A 17,421-nucleotide genomic window follows, 5' to 3' on the forward strand; every position below is an offset into this window, starting at 1 on the left:
ACTTATTTTGTTCTTGGTATATTGCCTCTTCATAACGCCTTCCCAGTCCTTACTCCAAGTCTACTATGTGGATCACATTGTTCACTCTCTACATCACCCACGCTGATTTATTTTAACTTTAAATTTTGCTTATATCGTGCGAATTTTGTTAAATGTTTTGAAATATGCTAATAAAATTTAGAAGCAGTGACGACTACTTATTTCCAGGATTGTCAATTTTTATTTTATTTCTAACAAATAAGGACAGAAAAAGGCTAATTCTGACTCTTGTTAGTAAGTTTAAAGCCTTTTCTTGCCTCAGTACACATAACTCTTCGTCTATTTGCTTCCCTATAACACCATCAACCCATTTTTTTAAATAACTTCAAAACCAAGTCCCTATAATTACTACTGGGGGAATAGGAAGGGAAAACGAACACTTGAGTGTTTTTGAACAATCGAAGCGCTCAAAAAAAGGGGTTCACATTCTTCTGTGGTTTACAATGTTTCTTTTTCATGATAGTTAGAAGGATTTTCTATTTACAAACAAGCCATGGAGAGTGCAACACCTCATGTTTGTGTTTACATAATTATGTTGACCTTACAGCGAATATTATGACACACAAAGCCAAACTATCTCTCTCTCTTCCCCCCTCACAAAGCCACACTATCTCTCTCTTTCCCCACACAAAGCCAAACCATCTCTCTCTCTCTTCTCCCACACAAAGCCAAACTATCTCTCTCTCTCTCTCTTCCCCCACACAAAGCCAAACTATCTCTCTCTTCCTCCACACAAAGCCAAACTATCTCTCTCTCTCTCTCTTCCCCCACACAAAGCCAAACTATCTCTCTCTCTCTCTCTTCCCCCACACAAACCCACACTATCTCTCTGTCTCTTCCTCCACACAAAGCCAAACTATCTCTCTCTCTCTCTCTTCCCCCACACAAACCCAAACTATCTCTCTCTTCCTCCACACAAAGCCAAACTATCTCTCTCTCTCTTCCCCCACACAAAGCCACACTATCTCTCTGTTTTTCTCGCACACACTTTTCCTGTCACGTTTCATCACTGTGATGAGAGTGAGAAGGCCACATACACTCTTCATTAAATATATCTTCACATCATACCCATCTCCACTGACATTAGTTCTCTTCACATCCACTCGTGTGGACAGAAATGTGGACATTTCTACATTTATATATATATGTATATATATATATATATATATATATATATATATATATATATATATATATATATATATATATATATATATATATATATATATGTCGTACCTAGTAGCCAGAACGCACTTCTCAGCCTACTATGCAAGGCCCGATTTGCCTAATAAGTCAAGTTTTCATGAATTTATATATTTTTTTCTAATTTTTTTCTTATGAAATGATAAAGCTACCCATTTCATTATGTATGAGGTCAATTTTTTTTAATGGAGTTAAAATTAACGTAGATATATGACCGAACCTAACCAACCCTACCTAACCTAACCTATCTTTATAGGTTAGGTTCGGTTAGTTAGCAGAAAAAGTTAGGTTAGGTTAGGTTAGGTAGGTTAGGTAGTCGAAAAAACATTAATTCATGAAAACTTGGCTTATTAGGCAAATCGGGCCTTGCATAGTAGGCTGAGAAGTGCGTTCTGGCTACTAGGTACGACATATATATATATATATATATATATATATATATATATATATATATATATATATATATATATATATATATATATATTCTTTTAGTGAAATTGCTTTTTCTCTATAGCTCATTGGAGATAACTCTTGCAACATAGCGTTTATTGCTGCAAATTTTATATTAATTGCTTGGAATCTATAACACAAGTTAGAAGGTCGAGGCAAAATTAGGTATACAAGACAAACAAATCAATATTATCCCCCCCCCCATATATGTTCATTTCATTTAAAACGTGTACCAATTCCAATGATTAATCTATTATTCAGAGTAAGTGTTCATGTGAAGTAAATCCCAGCGATCTAACGTAATAAACACAACAATTATTTTTCTGATCAAGTGTTCAAGGCCTGGGAAGAACAGTAACGGGAGAGGAATGATGCTAAGTCCTCCCCCAGCCTCTGGCACATCCGGATGCTGCTGCTTCCACTCCTCTCGATCTTAATGATGTAACAGTCTGGTAAAAATTTGCCTTTCATCAGTGCTGACGGCCAGTACAGAGCGGATTCGTAAATAAATCCGTTTCCAACGGTGTTGATGATGCACGGATTTGATCAAGATTTATCGGATTTAATCCTTTAATCCTCCCTGGTGCTGAAGATGCAGGGATGTGGTCTGAACTTGCTTAAGCAGAGAAGATGTGGCGGTGTCAGAGTCCGTGTTTGAGGGTTGTTTATTGGTGCCTTAACAGAAAATATGAAGTGATGAGAAAGTGCAAAATGAGGAGGAATCGTTCCTCTTCCTGAGAAATATCATAATTCTCATATATACACTAATAATGAGAGGAAAAGTAGATAATAAAAATACTCAAGCTAGCAATGGAGCAAAAAATTAAACAATATGAATATGTAAAGTGGGAAGAAATGCAAGATAATATGCAGCCAAACCAAATATGACATATTTGTTAAAAACTATAACTAACTTTAAAATTTAAATTTAAGTGAAGACGGTCAATAAACAGTTGATTAATGAGAGAAGAAGTGATAGAAGAACACCAGGGAGACGGGGGATCGATCGATGCCAGCATGGAGAGTGAGAGCTGGTCGCTGCTACTGTGTTTTGTCGTTCTTATCTTAGGTAAGTTAGCCCTGACCTACAGATAAATGTCTCTCTGTCTCTCTCTTTCTGTCTCTCTGTCTCTCTCTCTCTCTCTCTCTCTCTCTCTCTCTCTCTCTCTCTCTCTCTCTCTCTCTCTCTCTCTCTCTCTCTCTCTCTCTCTCTCTCTCTCTCTCTCTCTCTCTCCCTACAGAGAGAGAATAGTTGCCACTGCAACTGTCATAAATTGTTTTATAAAAGTATCTAGTTGAAGAGCAAATTGAAGAATGCATTATTGAAGTCAGTCAACCGTAGAATTCAAATGTAATTAATATGTGTGAGCTAATGACTGCAGGGCAGCTGTCGAAATAGATTTTGCTGCAGTTTAGGGAACCGTAATGTGTTGTGGTGGCCATCCGTCATCTATTGTAGTGGTCATCAATCATCTATTGAGTAGCTTACCCATCAACTATTGTGTTCCCTAACTATCATGTGCCGTGCAGCTTAAATATCACGTACTCGGTACTTACCTAACAGGTGCGTATCTGAGAGGTAACGTAACTATAACCGCGTATGCACTAGCGCACTAGCCATTGTCTACGAAGAAGTGAGGACTAGCTTTTAACATCTCGTCTACTAACCCTGTGCCTATTCCGTTATCATTTACCTGTCCTAATGTTGAAATTCTTTGTCGACTCTAAGGTTATGGATAAAGGTGGCTTCTACAATACACACAGAAATCACAATAGGCCTTGCATAGTAGGCTGAGAAGTGCGTTCTGGCTACTAGGTACGATATACATATATATATATATATATATATATATGTATTACAGTCTACACTAAGGAAACAAACATATATATATATATATATATATATATATATATATATATATATATATATATATATATATATATATATATATATATATATATATATATATATATATATATATATATATATATATATATATATATATATATATATGTCGTACCTAGTAGCCAGAACGCACTTCTCAGCCTACTATGCAGGGCCCGATTTGCCTAATAAGCCAAGTTTTCCTGAATTAATATATTTTCTCTAATTTTTTTCTTATGAAATGATAAAGCTACCCATTTCATTATGTATGAGGTCAATTTTTTTTTATTGGAGTTAAAATTAACGAAGATATATGACCGAACCTAACCAACCCTACCTAACCTAACCTAACCTATCTCTATAGGTTAGGTTAGGTTAGGTAGCCGAAAAAGTTAGGTTAGGTTAGGTTAGGTAGGTTAGGCAGTCGAAAAACAATTAATTCATGAAAACTTGACTTATTAGGCAAATCGGGCCTTGCATAGTAGGCTGAGAAGTGCGTTCTGGCTACTAGGTACGACATATATATATATATATATAAATATATATATATATATATATATATATATATATATATATATATATATATATATATATATATATATATATATATATATATATATATATATATATATATATATATATATATATTATTAAATATGACCGAAAAAGTAAGATTAATAATTCTAACACGAATTTTCTCAATCTTTCGTACATTACGCTTCACTGCTGGAGGTAAATCAAAAATCACTTCTCCAAAATTCATTTTTATTTCTAGTCTGACGCGACATGGGCGCGTTTCGTAAAACTTATTACATTTTCAAAGACTTCACAAATACACAACTGATTAGAACTTGCGTTTCCCTGATTTTATATCTACATTTGAGTGAGGAGGGAAGGGTGATGTGGCATTACATTTGAGTGAGGTGGGAAGGGTGATGTGGCATTAACACAAGACAGAACACTAGGGGATATTAATAGGGTATTAAAAGTATCAACACAAGACAGAACAGAAACAATGGGTATTGAATAGAAGTGTTTGTAGAAAGCCTATTGGTCCATATTTCTTGATGCTTCTATATTGGAGCGGAGTCTTGAGGTGGGTAGAATATAGTTGTGCAATAATTGGCTGTTGATTGCTGGTGTTGACTTCTTGATGTGTAGTGCCTCGCAAACGTCAAGCCGCCTGCTATCGCTGTATCTATCGATGATTTCTGTGTTGTTTACTAGGATTTCTCTGGCGAACCAAACCATCGCCAGAGAATATATATTATTAATAATATATATTATTAAATATGACCGAAAAAGTAAGATTAATAATTCTAACACGAATTTTCTCGATCTTTCTTACGTTTCTTTTCACTGTTGATGGTAATTTAAAGATCAATTCTCCAAAATTTATTTTTATTTTTAGTCTGAGGCGACACTTGAGTGAGTTTCGTAAAACTTATTACATTTTCAAAGACTTTAGTTTACAAACACACAACTGAAACTGAATAGAGCTTACACATCTTCGATTTTATATCTACATTTGGGTGAGGTGGATGAGGTGAAAACAAACTTTCAACAATGGGTATTGAATGGGTATTAAATTCAAATACAAGACAGAACATGAAACAATGGATATTGAATGGAAGTAATTGTAGAAAGCCTATTGGTCCATATTTTTTGATGCTTCTATATTGGAGCGGAGTCTTGAAGTGGGTAAAATATAGTTTTGTAGTAATTGGCTGTTGATTGCTTGTGTTGACTTCTTGATGTGTAGTGCCTCGCAGATGTCAAGCCGCCTGCTATCGCTGTATCTATCGATGATTTCTGTGTTGTTTGCTAAGATTTCTCAGGTGATGGTTTGTTTGTGGGAAGAGATTATATGTTCCTTAATGGAGCCCTGTTGCTTATGCATCGTTAAACGCCTGGAAAGAGATGTTGTTGTCATGCCTATATACTGTTTTTTTTAGGCTTACAGTCCCCAAGAGGGCATTTGAAGGCATAGACGACGTTGGTCTCTTTTAAAGCGTTCTGCTTTGTGTCTGGAGAGTTTCTCATGAGTAGACTGGCCGTTTTTCTGGTTTTATAGTAAATCGTCAGTTGTATCATCTGATTTTTGTCTGTAGGGATAACGTTTCTACTGACAATATCTTTCAGGACCCTTTCCTCCGTTTTATGGGCTGTGGAGAAGAAGTTCCTGTAAAATAGTCTAATAGGGGGTATCGGTGTTGTGTGCAGGAATCAACCTCACTGAGGACCAAGTCACTCTCCTAAATCTGGGTATAAACTGTCACGTTATGTCCAGACCGAGTGAGATGGCCCGGAATGTGGAGTTGGAGATTCTGTTGGACGACATATTCGACCTCGAAACACAAAAGAAGGTCACCACCAGAGATACCTTACAAGCAAAACTTATTGCGGAAGGAGGAAAGAATCGAGGCAACTACAGAAGCACCATACTGTCTCCCGAGCTCAAAGTGGCAGCTAAAAGCCTTCGTGAGAACAAGGAGATAGTTGTCAGGAGAGGCGACAAGTCGCCAATATACGTCATTCTTAAAAAAACGAATATCTGGCGAAAATGAACCTCATGCTCTCTGACCAAACTAAATTCCAAAGGGTAACGAAGGACACTACAGCCGAACTGAAAGCAAAGGTCAACAAATTGATCGAAACTGTGAACGCCAAGAAATCTGGACTCCACTTGCCAAAGATTATTGGGGAATATAAACCTGGATATGCATATGGAAATGTCAAGACACACAAGGCTGGAAACCCACTTTGGCCAATCATCAGCCAGATACCCACACAAACGTACAGACTGGCGAAATGACTCAATGGCTTGCTGACTCCTTATGTCCCTTGCGCCTTCAGCCTGAAGTCTCCAAAGGAATTTGTTGACTTGCTGCGGGGAACACGGGCCACAGGGATAAGAGCCTCGTTGGACGTAGCATCACTGTTTACCAACGCACCTGTGGATGAAACAATCGGGATGATAGCCGACAGAGTGTACCGTGATCCGGCCTGTACTCCTCTTGACATACCAGAAAACAGTCTAAGGAAACTACTCCAAGCTTGTACTAAAGAGGCACCTTTCTTGAGCCCGGATGGGCACATATATAATCAAGTAGATGGGGTCGCCATGGGTTCTCCCCTAGGTGTCCTGTTTGCAAACTTCTACATGGGTACCATCGAACAAAAAGTCTTAGTCGACATGAACTTGAAACCGGCCATATACTGCAGGTATGTTGACGACATTTTACACAGGTACCTGATGTCAGACATCTGCAGGAGCTGAAGGAGGCATTTGAGCAGAATTCTGTGTTGCGTTTCACTTACGAGATGGAGAAGGATGGGAAGCTGCCCTCTCTAGATGTAACAGTCATGGAAAGGAGCGGAGGTTTCCACACTGCAGTCTACACTAAGGAAACAAACATAGGAATGTGCCTGAATGCCAACAGTGACTGCCCGGACAGGTACAAGAGGAGTGTTGTTAAAACTTACGTCGACCGTGCCCTCAGCCACAGCTCAGAATGAAAGCAAGTCGACGAAGAACTCTGTAGGGTAAGGCAGGTCCTAGTCAACAACGGCTTCTCCAATGGTTTCGTGGAAGACATCATAAAAAGGAAAGTAAAACGCCATGCAACCACTGAAGAGACAACTAACACAACACCTATACCCTCTATTAGACTATTTTACAGGAACCTCTTTTCCACAGCCCATAAAACGGAGGAAAGGGTCCTGAAAGATATTGTCAGTAGAAACGTTATCCCTACAGACAAAAATCAGATGATACAACTGACGATTTACTATAAAACCAGAAAAACGGCCAGCCTACTCATGAGAAACTCTCCAGACACAAAGCAGAACGCTTTAAAAGAGACCAACGTCGTCTATGCCTTCAAATGCCCTCTTGGGGACTGTAAGCTCCAAAAAACCCAGTATATAGGCAAGACAACAACATCTCTTTCCAGGCGTTTAACGATGCATAAGCAACAGGGCTTCATTAAGGAACATATAATCTCTTCCCACAAACAAACCATAACCAGAGAAATCTTAACAAACAACAGAGAAATCATCGATAGATACAGTGATAGCAGGCGGCTTGACGTCTGCGAGGCACTACACATCAAGAAGTCAACACCAGCAATCAACAGCCAATTAATGCACAACTATATTCTACCCACTTCAAGACTCCGCTCCAATATAGAAGCATCAAGAAATATGGACCAATAGGCTTTCTACAATTACTTCCATTCAATACCTATTGTTTCATGTTCTGTCTTGTGTTTGAATTTAATACCCATTCAATACCCATTGTTGAAAGTTTGTTTTCACCTCATCCACCTCACCCAAATGTAGATATAAGATCGAAGATGTGTAAGCTCTATTCAGTTTCAGTTGTGTGTTTGTAAACTAAAGTCTTTGAAAATGTAATAAGTTTTACGAAACGCGCTTAAGTGTCGCCTCAAACTAAAAATAAAAATGAATTTTGGAGAATTGATCTTTGAATTACCATCAACAGGGAAAAGAAACGTAAGAAAGATCGAGAAAATTCGTGTTAGAATTATTAATCTTACTTTTTCGGTCATATTTAATTATATATGTCTACAGGAAAGCCTGCTACCAAAATATACTAATATATATATATATATATATATATATATATATATATATATATATATATATATATATATATATATATATATATATATATATATATATATATATATATATATATATATATTTATATATATATACATATATATATATTTATATATATATATATATATATATATATATATATATATATGTATATATATATATATATATATATATATATATATAGCTATATATATATATAGCATATATATAGCAAGGTCACCTTGCTACCTTGGAAGGATGGTAAGCAAGTGGTATGGGACTACACGTGCGCTGCCACACTGGCCAGTACCTACCTCCACTACAGCACACGTGAAAGCGGTGGTGCTGCTTCTTTCAGGGAATCGCAGAAAATTATTAAATACAGAGGTCTAGCACACTGCTACAGCTTTGTTCCGATCGGCTCGGAGACCCTCGGTTCGTGGGGAAAATGTGCATTGATGTTCCTGAAGGAATTGGGGGACAAATTGATCAGCGCTACAAAAGACCAGAGAGCAAAAAGTTTCTTGTTCCAGCGCCTCAGTGTTGCGATTCAGAGGGGAAATGCCTGTTGCGTCTTGGGCACTAGTCCAACTTCAGAGGAATTCGAAGAAGTGTTTGACTTGCAACAATGATCGAACCCGTCTGTGACATTCATCAATGTTTCCCATTGTTGTGTTTTTCAAGAGATCCATAACCTTTAAGCACCTTTTTGCATTATTATTTTTGTATCAACCCATGTATATCTTGTAACCATCAAATGCATAATAAAGCACAAAAAATAAAAAAGGAAGGGGGTGGTAGGAGAAAAGCACACAGAAACTGTATTGGAGGGGATCTAAACATTCCCTCTAATGCGTTATGCGTGGTTTCCTCCGAGGCTATGGGTCCCCCTTCTTCCAGCTAGAGGTGGTACTCCCTTCCATTGTTTATGTATATATATATATATATATATATATATATATATATATATATATATATATATATATATATATATATATATATATATATATATATATATATGTGTTTCATTGAATATGACCGCATATTCTGTATTTATTATTTTCTGGTTTAGGGCTTCTATCCCTCTAACTATTTTCTTAGCATCAGGGCTTAATTGGAATAGGAGTTCTCCAAAACTCATTTTCGTACTTTTAAGGTGAAGAAAAGAAGTGATTTACTATAGAGTGTATTACACTTATTTGTATAATTTGCACGACGTTTCGAACCTCCATGGTTCATTCTCAAGTGAACAGATCTTACAATACTAGTTGATTTTATACCCGCATTAGGTCAGGTGATAATACAATGAAGGTGAAAAACATGGGGGGATACATAAGGGATAAACATAGGGGCTGCAGAAGGCTTATTGGCCCATACGAGGCATCTCCTATCTAAACACAAAGATTAATCCAGTGTAATTGGCCTGTTATGTTGGACATTGTCTTCTGTGTTGGCATCGATATGTTCTTGTCTTGTCCTTACTCTCATGGTGGGTAGAGTAAATAGTTCCGTGATTTGGGTGTTCATGGTAGGTCGCTCTATTCTTATGTGAATTGCCTCAAGAATTTGTAATCTTCTTGAATCTTGGGTTTTGTCTATTATGCAAGTATTCTTGTTCAACATTTCTCTTGTTAGAGTAATGTCATGGGCTTGTCTCATGTGATTCCTAGGGGCACCAGATTGAAGATGGCATGTCAAACGCCTCGTCAGCTTGGTCGACGTCATACCTATGTACTTACATTGAAGGTTACATCCTTCGTGGGGGCAAGTGTACATGTATACAACGCTTGACTGCTGTAGAGGGTTCTCCGTCGGCTTCGGGCTGTTTTTGATAAGGAGTTCGGAAGTCTTCTTGGTTTTGTAGAATATTATCAGGTTTATGTTTTGGTTAGGAGTAGTGCTTTTTACTCCTTTACGGATTATTTCTTTCATTATTCTTTCCTCTTTTATATGTTCACTGTGCATGGTTGATTTGTAATATAATTTTATTGGGGGTGTTGTGGTTTCTGTTCTAGGTTCTGATTTATACCACCGGTCCAAGTGTCTTATAGCAGCGTTTATTTCCGCGTTGCTATATCCGTTGTTCACCAATACCTGAGTTACTCTTTCAAACTCTCTACTCACGTTGCTCCATTCAGAGCAGTGGGTAAGCGCTCGACGAATATAAGCATTGAGAACACTGGCTTTGTATCTTTGGGGGCACTCACTTCTACCGTTCAGGCATAATCCTATGTTGGTGGGCTTGGTATATACGTTGGTGCTTAAAGAGGTTCCTGTTTTTGTTATTAGTACATCCAAGAATGGCAGACTGTTATTTTCACTATTTTCATGTGTAAATCGGAGTACTGACTCTCTCTCTAGGTGTCTTTTTAGGTCAATTAGTTCATCTGAGTCTTTTACTATTACGAATATGTCATCTACATAACGGCAGTATACAGTTGGTTTTTGTCTGCTACTGAAGACCCTATCTTCGATGGTTCCCATATAAAAATTAGCAAATAAAACTCCTAAGGGGGAGCCCATTGCTACTCCGTCTATTTGTAAATACATGTCTCCTTGTGGACTGATGAAAGGGGCTTCCTTTGTACATGCTTCGAGAAGACTTTTCAAGTGTGGCTCAGGTATGTCTAATTTGGGGGTGCTCTCGTCTCTGTATACTCTGTCCAGTATCATTCCTATGGTTGTGTCGACTGGGGACGTTGGTAAAAAGGGATTCAACGTCCAGGGAAGCGATGATTCCATCGGGCTGGGTAGATTTGATCAATTCTAGGAAATCTGCTGATGATTGTAGACTAAACTTACTTGGAGTGTATGGAGTTAGGAGTTCATTGAGTTTCTTTGCCAGGTGATAAGTTGGGGTTGGTATTTGGCTGATTATAGGGCGTAGTGGGTTACCTGGTTTATGCGTCTTAACATTGCCGTAGGCATATCCTAAGCCATAGTCGCCTTGAAGTTCATTGAAATGCACACTACCTTTTTTTGCGTTGATTGCTGTAATTGTTTTGTTTACTTTCCGCTTAAGGTCTTCTACGGGGTTCCTCGTGATTCGTTGAAATTTGGAGTCGTCACTTAGGATGTCGCTAATTTTGTTCATGTATTCATGGGTAGGAATCAATACATATGCTGCTGTTTTGTCGGCTTTTCTTATTGTTACGTCTTTCAGATTTTTTAGTTGTTTCGCTGCTTCTTTGAGTCGTGGGGTTAAGATTGTAGATGAATATGTTCCTCGTTTTTTCCCTGCTTCTGCAAGTAGTTCAGCTTGAAGTGTGTCAGTGGTGATGACTTTTTTGTTGTCTTCTAGCTTATGGATATCGTCCAGAAGCATTTCGATTTCCAGGCGTTTTTGATGCATCTTTGGTTTAGATAAGAATTGACAATTTAGACCAAGATTTAAGAGGTCTCGTTGGTCCTGGGTAAGATCATAAGAAGTCAGGTTAAAGTAGCCAACTTTAGGACGAGGGATTTTTAGCTGTCGACCGTTTAGGGATGTTAACTTACGGAGTGTCTTTGTTTCTACAAGAGTTTTATGTTGTTGTTTCAGGTTAAATAGTTCACTGTTGATGGTTTGCTTGAGTTGGATAGGGATGTCGTACTGGGTCCATTTGTTTAACAGATGCTCCGCCTGCTCTATAAAGGTTTGGAGGGCTTCCTTCTTCTTGTTTAGTTGATGCCGAATGAGCTCTTGCCTATACCTATAGGTAAACTCTGTATTGCGGACTGCTGGGTCATGTGGGTTTATATTGGTGTATACTGGCAGCAGGTTTTCTTTCAAACATGTTTCATTGAATATGACCGCATATTCTGTATTTATTATTTTCTGGTTTAGACCAGAAAATAATAAATACAGAATATGCGGTCATATTCAATGAAACATGTTTGAAAGAAAACCTGCTGCCAGTATACACCAATATATATATATATATATATATATATATATATATATATATATATATATATATATATATATATATATATATATATATATATATATATATATATATATATATATATATATATATATATATATGTCGTACCTAGTAGCCAGAACGCACTTCTCAGCCTACTATGCAAGACCCGATTTGCCTAATAAGCCAAGTTTTCATAAATTAATTGTTTTTCGACTACCTAACCTACCTAACCTAACCTAACCTAACTTTTTCGGCTACCTAACCTAACCTAACCTAACCTATAAAGATAGGTTAGGTTAGGTTAGGTAGGGTTGGTTAGGTTCGGTCATATATCTCCGTTAATTTATTTCCAATATAAATTTTTTTACCTCATACATAATGAAATGGGTAGCTTTATCATTTCATAAGAAAAAAATTAGAGAAAATACAATAATTCAGGAAAACTTGGCTCATTAGGCAAATCGGGCCTTGCATAGTAGGCTGAGAAGTGCGCTCTGGCTACTAGGTACGACATAAATATATATAACTCGGTACAAGAAATAGTCTCTTACCAAATGCAGGCGATGAGTCACAATAACGTGGCTGAAGTATGTTGACCAGACCACACACTAGAAGTTGACTTGAGAATGGTCCAGGACGGACCGAAACGTCGTCGTCCCTTCAACTTCTAGTGTGTGGTCTGGTCAACTCTCTTACCAAAACCAACAGCACACCATTTCTTATACGCTCAACAAATCATTCCTTGAATCTAACTTACTTATGGTTCTCTTCCCGCAGGGAACATGGTGGGGCAGGCAGGGGCAGGCACAGGGCTGTACATGGGTCCCTACTTCCCCAGCCCTCAGCCCCTGAACATCACTGTACACCTGGACACCGTCGCCTACCTTCCCTGCACTGTCAATCAGCTTGGAGATAAGTCGGTTAGTGCAACAAAATTAACAAAAGTCTAAAACAGACATTTTTGTATTTTTTAACTCAGAATATTATTTCATACTGAAGTTTTTAATATTTTTTTTCTTCTTAAACGACAAAGTTTGAGGTGTTAATAGTGAAGGTTTGTAATTTTTTTTATATATATTATTTTTTTTTTTTAGGAGGGGGGGGATTTATCGCCCATTTTATTCATTACTAATTATCAGTTATTATCACCTTTCATGGCATATTCTTTATTCTTTATTTATTTATTAAACGTCTAACTTTTATTTTGTGCCCTGGGCAGCTTTGTTGCTTATTTGAATTCATCGTTAATGCTATGTTATCACACACGTTGATGAATTAGATTGTCTTATATTTAATGTAAACATGTAGAATTTCTCTTGTAAATTGGTAGATTTCGTCATGTAAATTGGTTTGTTATGCAGATGTTACGACGTAATTATATGTAAGCAGACTTATGAGAATGAAATCTCATGTCTCATAAATCTTATAAATAGGTTCTGCCTCGTATGGGCCAAGAGGCCTTCTGCAGTTACCTCTGTTCTTATGTTCTTATGAAATGCGAGTGCTTGATATGAAGTCCTTCGGGTATGTCTAAAATAGTTTTCTCGCTAAATCAAATAATTATTTCCAGCTCTTGATGAACGTTCTCTGATAGTTCACATGAACCTATTCCACTCCAATCATTCACAGAGATATTATCTATCCTGCCTCATTGTGTAAAAAAATACCATTACACGTTTTAAATCATATTTACAGTGTGTGTGTTAACTAATCAATGCATTCAGGGTCCTGAATTGGGTCTCCGTCCTGCAGGTGTCTTGGGTGAGGCGGAGGGACGCGGACATCTTGACGGTGGACCGCTACACCTTCGTCAGGGACGACCGGCTGACCGTACACTTCACCCCTGATACAGGCACCTGGACGCTGGTCATCAAGTACGTCCAGGAGCGTGACGCTGGCACCCTATGAGTGCCAGATCTCCACCGAGCCAAAGATGTCAATGCTGGTCCATCTTAACGTCATTGGTGAGTCACGGTTACTTGTTGCTTCCTGCTGGTGCTTACAATCATCCAACTGGTGCTTGCAATCATCCAGCTGGTGCTTGCAATCATCCAGCTGGTGCTTGCAATCATCCAGCTGGTGCTTGCAATCATCCAGCTGGTGCTTGCAATCATCCAACTTGTGCTTGCAATCATCCAGCTGGGTCTTGCAATCATCCAGCTGGTGCTTGCAATCATCCAGCTGGTGCCTGGTGCTTGTAAGAACCAGCTGGACTGGTATTCCTACAATTTGTGCATGGTACTGGTCGGTCAAACTCCCGTCTTCCACTCCGGTGGTACTGGGTTCGAGACTTCGAGACAGAAGTGGAATGTTAATTTGAACTTTCAATGTGGTTTGTAAGTGATTTGACTGGCACGAGGATCACCTAATTTTCTTATTAATCTAATCAATCTAATTGATCAATCTAATTGATCAATGTAATTGTTAGGTTCACCTAAATCACCATTTATTGATAACAAAGTCTAAGGCAAGTGCTTGGGAGTATCCAGAGAGCGGATTTTAATCCATAACCATAACTCAGCCCCCTCTACAAGTACATCAACTAATTAAAGTTCACTTGACTGCTCCTCTTACTCACTGCTGCTCTGATAATCTCTTCAATGTCGGCTCCACCCACTTTGCAAAGTGATAATGAGGTCGCATATCAGGCGATCCCCTTTGACATATCCGTCGTTCGCGATCGTTCTCAATGCATTGAGATCTAACGGCCTAATTGGAGCCAGACTTTGTGCGTTTTAATTAGCTGTCACCGATTATATGTGATAAATGGAGAGATGAAAGCCTCCTACTTATCCTCTCCCCCTCACCCCGGCTTCTCATTGGTTGAGGCCCCTCACTCGACACATAAGGGAAAGGTTCTTAATTGCCTTTCATCTTCACTACGTAGTTATGAGCTTCTTAAAGAGCCTGGGGGCTAGATTCACGAAGAAGTTACGTAAACACTTACGAGCCTGTCCATTTTTCTCAATCTTTGGCGGCTTTGTTTACAATTATTAGACAGTTAATGAGCTCCGAAGCACCAGAAGGCTGTTTATAAAATAACAACAGTTGATTGGCAAGTTTTCATGCTTGTAAACTGTTTAATAAATGTAACCAAAGCCGTCAAAGATTGAGGAACGATGTACACGTTCGTAAGTACTTGGGTAAATACTTCGTGAATCTGGCCCCTTGGATGATAGCAGCGGGTTGTCTGGTCCCCTTAACGAACTACAAATGAAGACTCGGGCTATAGAATACCTTGACAGATGCATTGAATTTATGATTTAATAGAAGTGTATTCTTTGCAAGCAACGTGCAGAGCGTTGCAGCTCAACAACAAGGCATGTTGTCTTGACAGAGAAAGTGTCACTAAACATTGGTCCCGTGTGTATGTACATATATAACTCATTGAGTACTCATCTCTAATATGGAAACTCTGTGTGTATATATATACACACAGAGTTTCCTGTGTGTATATATATATACTAGGTACGCTATATATACACATATGTCGTACCTAGTAGCCAGAACGCACTTCTCAGCCTACTATGCAAGGCCCGATTTGCCTAATAAGCCAAGTTTTCATGAATTAATATATTTTCTCTATTTTTTTGCTTATGAAATGATAAAGCTACCCATTTCATTATGTATGAGGTCAATTTTTTTTATTGGAGTTAAAATTGACGTAGATATATGACCGAACCTAACCAACCCTACCTAACCTAACCTAACCTATCTTTATAGGTTAGGTTAGGTTAGGTAGCCGAAAAAGTTAGGTTAGGTTAGGATAGGTAGGTTAGGTAGTCGAAAAACAATTAATTCATGAAAACTTGGCTTATGAGGCAAATTGGGCCTTGCATAGTAGGCTGAGAAGTGCGTTCGGGCTACTAGGTACGACATATATATATATATATATATATATATATATATATATATATATATATATATATATATATATATATATATATATATATATATATATATATATATATATATATATATATATATATATATATATATATATATATATATATATATATATATATGTCGTACCTAGTAGCCAGAACTCACTTCTCAGCCTACTATTCAAGGCCCGATTTGCCTAATAAGCCAAGTTTTCCTGAATTATTATATTTACTATAATTTTTTTCTTATGAAATGATAAAGCAACCCTTTTCTCTATGTATGAGGTCAATTTGTTTTATTGGAGTTAAAATTAACGTAGATATATGACCGAACCTAACCAACCCTACCTAACCTAACCTAACCTATATTTATAGGTAAGGTTAGGTTAGGTAGCCAAAAAAAGCTAGGTTAGGTTAGGTTAGGTAGGTTAGGTAGACGAAAAAACATTAATTCATGAAAACTTGGCTTATTAGGCAATCGGGCCTTGAATAGTAGGCTGAGAAGTGCGTTCTGGCTATTAGGGTACGACATATATATATATATATATATATATATATATATATATATATATATATATATATATAATATATATATTGTTTACGGTGCCCTCTCCTATCTCTTTCGTTTGCCTGCTTTAAGAGTCATATCAGCTCTCCCTACTGATTCTCTGAGGTTCAGGAGTCTAATGATATATGTGGCGACCAGACCGACTGCCAGTAAAGGGAAGGAAGTTACATTATAAGTTGTAAATAAAGGGAAATTGGCGCCCTGTTATAAAATGAAAGAGTATCCCCTAATGCAGATATGACCTTTTGGAAGGGACTCTAGCCGATCGCGGATTGGCCGACTTAGGTCGCGGGCGACAAATCAGGGCCCGCCATGACGTCACCGAGTGCCCCGGGCGGCGCCAACGTGAGAAGTGACCCGACCTTGGAAGCGACAGGACGCACCTCGGTCTGCTCTCCAGGATTAGAGGCTCTACAAGCCTTTCTTAGTGGATTAGTGCAGGCTATTGCAGCCCATCGATATATTGGAGACCCGCGCTTCTGGAAGCAAAAGGAACCCAGATTATTGAGCGAAAGAGGGCCAAACTTGGAAAATATTCGGCGACGACGCAGGGCGGCGACGCTGGACGTTGAGGGTCAGAAAGGTGTGGCGGGCAAGCCTAGCTGTGACCGGGTCACATCCACTGAGGGTCTTGGAAGGACGACACCGTGCCTAGGACAAGGAGCAACGCCTTGTGAAGGGGCGAGTGTGGGAAAAATAGTGATTAGCTCAGCGCCCATCGATGAACCAGGATTGGGGCAGCTGAATCTCAGGGATTGGAACGGCGACGACGCGAAGGCTCCACGACACCTGAGGGACCTGTGGAACGTCCTGGATCGTCAAGGATCGACCCAAGGAAGCGTGGGAACCTCACACCAT

General features: G+C 38.4%; 1 pseudogene; it reads left to right on the forward strand.

The window, feature by feature from the left end:
- LOC138364591 (uncharacterized) overlaps positions 1-17,421 on the forward strand; it is a 68,991-nt pseudogene that overhangs the window by 38,996 nt on the left and 12,574 nt on the right.

The sequence above is a fragment of the Procambarus clarkii genome, chromosome 14 (genome assembly GCF_040958095.1).
Source record: "Procambarus clarkii isolate CNS0578487 chromosome 14, FALCON_Pclarkii_2.0, whole genome shotgun sequence".
NCBI classification, from domain to species: domain Eukaryota; kingdom Metazoa; phylum Arthropoda; class Malacostraca; order Decapoda; family Cambaridae; genus Procambarus; species Procambarus clarkii.